Source organism: Micromys minutus, assembly GCF_963924665.1.
Source record: "Micromys minutus genome assembly, chromosome: X".
Classification (NCBI taxonomy): domain Eukaryota; kingdom Metazoa; phylum Chordata; class Mammalia; order Rodentia; family Muridae; genus Micromys; species Micromys minutus.
Window position 1 is genome coordinate 27360401 of NC_137970.1, and position 6511 is coordinate 27366911.

Here is a 6511-nt window from a genome sequence, read left to right on the forward strand (position 1 = left end):
GATAAAGAAAGTGAATATGTTAAAAATAACTTTAAGCAGGTAAGAATTCTAAATGTAATCAGGCCATAATGTCTGGTTCTTAATGCATATATATATATATATATATATGTGTGTGTGTGTGTGTATGTGTGTGTGTGTGTGTGTGTGTGTGTGTGTATACACACACACACACACATGCACGCACTAGCATGTGTACACACACACACATTTTGAGTCAGGGTCTCACAATGTAATTGGGGTTGTCCTGGAACTCACTATAGAAATCAGACTGACTTTGAATTCAAAGATACCCATGCAAAGGCCTCTTGGGTGTTGGGAATAAAGGGGCACCATCATACCCATCTTAGTTTTGGGCTTTTTTGGGCAAGGGGGGGTGAGGAAATGGTTTATTCAGCTTACACTTCCACATTGCTGTTCATCACCAGAGGAAGTCAGGACTGGAGCTCAAGCAGGTCAGGAAGCAGGAGCTGATACAGAAGCCATGGAGGGATGTCACTTACTGGCTTGCTTCCCCTGGCTTGCTCAGCCTGCTTTCTTATAGAACCCAGGTCTACCAGCCCAGGGATGGCACCACCCACAATGGGCTGGGCCCCTTCCCCCTTGATCACTAGTTGATAAATGCCTTACAGCTGGATCTCATGGAGGTATTTCCCCAACTGAGGCTCCTTTCTCTGTGATAACTCCAGCTTGTGTCAAGTTGACACAAAAAACCAACCAGTACATCTTCCAACAGATTTTTAAAAGGATTATAAACCTGTGATTTTTTTTCCAGTAACAGGGGTCTTCATGTGCATAGTAGTAACAGACTCACTGCAAAAATAGCTGCAATTTGAAGGCAGCAAGCATGGGAATAGAGTAGATCGATCTCCGGGAAATGTTACAATGAGATCTGTCTTTGTTCCATTTCACATTCCTAACTACATTTCTTTATCTCTTCACTCAGCCGTTTAACCAACACTGCATGACCAACATTGAAAAACCACACGGAACTTCTGACCCTTGTGAATTAACAATGCTCTATGTTTCTATGAGAATTCATCTCTTTGCCCAGGCCTGCAAACTCACTATAATCTTTGTTTCCTCCCCACTTCATCCCTAAAATTCCATGTTACAAAGTCATCAGTAGAACTCTCTGATCTGTCAATACTGCTTCTTCTGTGTTGTTAATATAATCCTTACTCAAAGGAATGCAATGACCTAACCTCCACAATGTTCTATACATTGCAATCAAACTCATGTTCAGAATGGGAGCTATCTGACCAGCTTTGGAGTCTATCTCAAATTATCTTTCCAGTCTCTTCTACATTACTTGTCACCAAAATGTGACCCATAGTTTTCAGTCCCTCCTCATGCCTTTTTTTATTAGATACTCTCGTATTTGCATTTCAAATGTTATCCCCTCCCTCCCTGCTCCCATCCACCTCTCCTTCCACTTCTCTTTATGAAGATTCTCCCTCTCCCAATCACCCCCTTCACCTCAGTGCCTTGGCATTCTCCTGCATTGGGAAAACATGCCCTCCCTGGACCAAAGGCATCTTCTATTGATGCCAGACACTGCTATCCTCTGCTACATATGGAACTGGAGCCATGGGTCTCTCAGTGTGTACTCAATGGTTGGTGTTCTAGTCCATGGGAGCTGTGGAGGGTTTGGTTGTTGATAATGTTCTTCCCATGAGGTTGCAAACCCTTTCAGATCCTTCAGTCCTTTCTCTAGCACCTTCATTGGGGACACCGTGTTCAGTCCGAGGGTTAGCTACAAGCATGCTCAGCTGTATCTATGACTCCTCATCTGTAACTGTATGACTCTGGCAGAGCCCCTGAGGAGGCATTCCTATCTGGGTCCTACAAGTAAGTATTTCTTGGCATAAGCAATAGTGCTTGGGGTGCCTGCATATGGGGTGGATCCCCAGATGAGGCAGCCTCTGAGCGATCTTTTCTTCAACCTCTGCTCCTCTATTTAACCTTATATTTCCTCCCTTGAGTGTTTTGTTCTCCCTTCTATCTAAGGAGGACTGAGGCATCTACATTTTGGCCTTCTTTTTGAGCTTCATAAGGTGTATGAATTGTTTCTTGGGTATTCAGAGCTTTCTGGGGCTAGTATCCACTTATCAGTGAGTACATACCATGTGTGTTCTTTGTGACTGGGTTACCTCACTCAGGATGATAGCTTCTAGTTCCATCCATTTGCCTAGGAATTTCATCAAGTCGGTTTTAATAGCTGAGTAGTATTTCATTGTGAAAATGTACCACACTTTCTGTATCCATTCTTTTGTTTAAGGACATCTGGTTTCCTTCCAGTTTCTGGCTATTATAAATAAGGCTATGAACATGGTGGAACATGTGTCCTTGTTATATGTTGGAGCATCTTTGGGGTATATGCCCAGGAGTAGAATAGCTATCTGGGTCTTCAGGTAGTACTATGTCCAATTTTCTGAGGAACTGCCAGACTGATTTTCAGGGTGGTTGTACCAGCTTGCAATCCCACCAACAATGGAGGAGTGTTCCTCTTTCTCCACATCCTCGCTAGCATCTGCTGTCATCTGACTGGTGTGAGGTGGAATCTCAGGGTAATTTTGATTGACATTTTCCTGATGACTAAGGATGTTGAACATTTCCTTAGGTGCTTCTTGTAGTATTCCAGACTTTAAAATCTCAAGATTTACATGTCAGCCAAGCAGATTACCAGAAAGTCTCTGTCTTATGGTTTTACTACTGTGAAGACACCATGAACAAGACAAATCTTATAAGGGCAATATTTAATTAGGGCTGGCTTACAGGTTTAGAGGTTCAGTCCATTATCATCAAGGCAGGAAGCATGGCAGCATCCAGGAAGGCATGGTGTGGGAGGAGCTGAGAGTTCTACATCTGAAGGCTGCTAACAAGATACTGACTTTCAGGCTGCTATGGTAAGGGTTTTAAGACCATGTGCATAGCGACACACCTACCCCAACAGTGCCACACCTCGTAATAATGCCACTCTCTGGGACAAGCATATACAAACCATCACAGTCACCTTATTTAAGCAACCCAAAACTGCTACACAGAATATAGAGGACTCCAGGGTCCAAGGAGGGGAACCCAAAATTACAAAAGAATACTTGTGCCAATATGGCAACTGGAGAGATGCTGATACCAAGCGTCCCAACGTCCAGAGACACTAACTCCAATCTACAGGTGAGAAGTGCTACAAATCTTTTGAAAAGACTATACAGATATTTGAACAACATATGTGGTCACATATTGGCTGTCACCCACATAGATGTCATAAGTGTAGCCAAAACTACTATTTCCTGAAACATCAAAAGATGTACCAGGGGGTGCCATTTATGGGTCCTAGGGATTGAACTCAGGTCTTCAGGCTTGCCAGCAAACATCTTTACCCAAGAAACCATCTTGTCAGCCCCTATTTTTACTTTCTTCCTTTTCTTCTTCCTTTCTCCCTCCCTCATTCCCTCTCCCCTTTCTTTCCTTTCCTTTTTTTTTTTTTTTTTTTTTTTTTGTGACACAAGGTCTCCCTGTACCTGGAACTCACTATGTAGACCAGGCTGGTCTCAAACTCTTAGAGATCTGCTTCTGCCTCTGGAATGCTGGGATTAAAGGTGTGTGTGCACCACATCAGGCTTCCGGCCCCTCTAACTCCTTCACTTCGCATTTTTATTTTGATGTGGCCTGGCCTGGAACTCCTTATGTAGACCAGGCTGGCCTTGAACTTGTGGCAACCCTTCTGTATCTGTCTCAGGGTGCTAGGACTACGGGCCTGAGCTCCTAATACCTGACTGAAACTAAACATTTCCTTTTTTCCTCTTGCACTAGTGATTAAATACAGGGCCTTGTTTATGGTGGGCAGGCAAGGACCCTATCACTGAACTACATCCTAGAAAACATAGACATTTCTGAAAATAAAGATAAAAATGAAGTTTATATAAAATGCATAGTTGCTGTTAACACCTTGGTCATTCTGTCCAAGGCTTGCTGTTGTTTGTGTGTGTGTGTGTGTGTGTGTGTGTGTGTGTGTGTGTGTGTGTGTGTGTGTGTGTGTGTGTTTTCATTGTGCTAGGGGAACTGAAGCTCTAGTGTTTAATTTTTTTAATTTTATGTATATACAAGATATCCTCCAACCTCCACACATTTGCCATGGTACGTATTTGCCCATACATATACAAGGATTTTTAAAAATGATTTAATTCTATGTGTATGTTCTTGGGTCTATGCAGGTACACCAGGTTCATGCAGCAATCCATAGAGGTCAGAGGAGATGCTGGAGCTCCAGGAGCTAGAGTTACAGACTGCTGTAAGTTGCCTTGTGGGAGCTTGGAACAGAATCTGGATCCCTCTGCAAGCAGAAGTTGCTCTTAACCAGTCTCCCGGATATTAATAAATGCAAATGTGAAGCAAGCATCCTGCTTTAACCTCCTGAATGCTGGGGTTAAAGCCCTAGAGTTTTGATGCTGGAGATTATACCTAGTGCTTTAGCACCAATGAAGGCCATTGAATTACATCTACAGCCCTGCCACTTTAAGCACTCAATATATGTTTATCTCAAATCACTGCCAGAGTGACACAGGCCTTTAATCACAGCACTTGGGAGGCAGAGGCAAGGCAGAACTCTGACTTCTAGTGAGTTCCAGGAAAGCCAGGGCTACATAGAAACCTTGTCTTTAAAAATATCAAACTTTAATTATTTTCCAGGAAGATTCTGTATTGAGCCTTCCTCTGGTGGGCTAGCCTCAGTCATACATGAGGCAGTAGTTTTAATGGGAAAGACAATAACTCAGTTCTCTCTTTACATAATCATGTTGCAGTGCAAGCAATTGAGTTTTACATTAAATTAACAGCTGTAGGTTTCCTTCAGCATATGCTTTGGAAGGATGAGGCTTTAGACACTTGGCTGGGAAGTGTGCTACAAGCATCGTCCATTTCCCTTCATCTTCAACAGACCTGGAGGAACAGTTCTACCTGGCAATTGTGTTTCCTGAGTTCTTTGACCATTACTAACCCCTCGGGGCTTACAGATCATTTGTGTTTGGCCAAAGGCTTCTGAGGCAGGAGGCAAATTTGAACTGGAACTGTTATGAATAGTGTGGCAGGCATTGTTTTCCTTGTTTGGGGTAACTATTAACTTATCTCAATTTCCTAATTCTATATGTTACAGCTCTCCCCTTTTTTCTAAACATGTACTACATATAATATGTATATTGAAAAAGGACCCTTTTGGGCTGGAGAGATGACTCAGTGGTGTTAAGAACACTGGCTGCTCTTCCAGAGGACCTGGGTTCGGTTCCCAGCACCCACATGGCAGCTCACAACTGTCTGTAACTCCAAGATCTAACATCCTACCACAGACATACATGCAGGCAAAACACCAATGAATACAAAGCAAAACAAAAACAACAAAAAGCACAGTTTTCACACCATCACTTGGAAAACCGAGTCAGGCCTGCTCTACATAGCAAGGCCCACACTAGCCATAGCTACATAGTCAGACCCTGTCTCAAAAAGGAAATAAATAAGGTGGAGGACTTGAACACAGGGCAAGTCCCAAATTCCTTTTGAAAACTGAATTTTAGGGGCTGGAGAGATGGCCCAGTAGTTAAGAGCTTCCAGACGTCCTGAGTTCAATTCCCAGCAACCACATGGTGGCTCACAACCATCTGCAATGGGATCTGATGCCCTCTTCTGGTGTGTCTGAGGATGCATAAAATAAGTATTTTAAAAAGAACTGTCATGTTTAGGGACTGGACAGATGATATAGTGGTTAAGAACACTTTTTGCTCTTGCAGAGGACTGAGTTCAGTTCCCAGAACGCACATCAGGTAGCTTACAACTGGCTGCAAATCCAGCTTCAGGAGACATGATACCTTCTTCTGGTCTCTGTGGGCACTGTACTCACATGCACAAACTGACATAGAAACACACATACAAATAAAAATAAAATAATATCTTACTTAAAAATTGTGGACTGCTTCAGGAACTGTGTGGTATTCTTGTACAGGGGCTATGTCCATGTTCTCGCTATTGATCTTTAGTTTATATTCAGCTAAACAAGCACTCTTTTCTAAAGATTTATTTATTTATACACTGTAGCTGTCCTCATACATACCAGAAGAGGGCGCTAGATCCCATTACAGATGGTTGTGAGCCACCATATGGTTACTGGGATTTGAACTCAGGACCTCTGGAAGAGCAGTCAGTGTTCTTAACCACTGAGCCATCTCTCCAGCCCCCTAAACAAGCACTTTTTTTGTCATAAATTTATTTTATTGAACAACTTTATTTTAAAAAAACAAAAAACAAAGATAAATGTACAAATTTTAAGAATCTTTGCATAAAAGTATATGAATACATTTTTGTCAGTGCTTGACTTTTTTTCTTTTAAAGGTTTGATAGTGTGCATTAAGATCTTACTAGTTGGAATGAAGGCAGGAAGCTCGAGCTGGCTGGGGGAAGGCGTCGCTACCTGCTGCGGGGTGCTCGCGGTTTCGGTCAGCGTGCCGGGTTAGTTTTGCTGAAG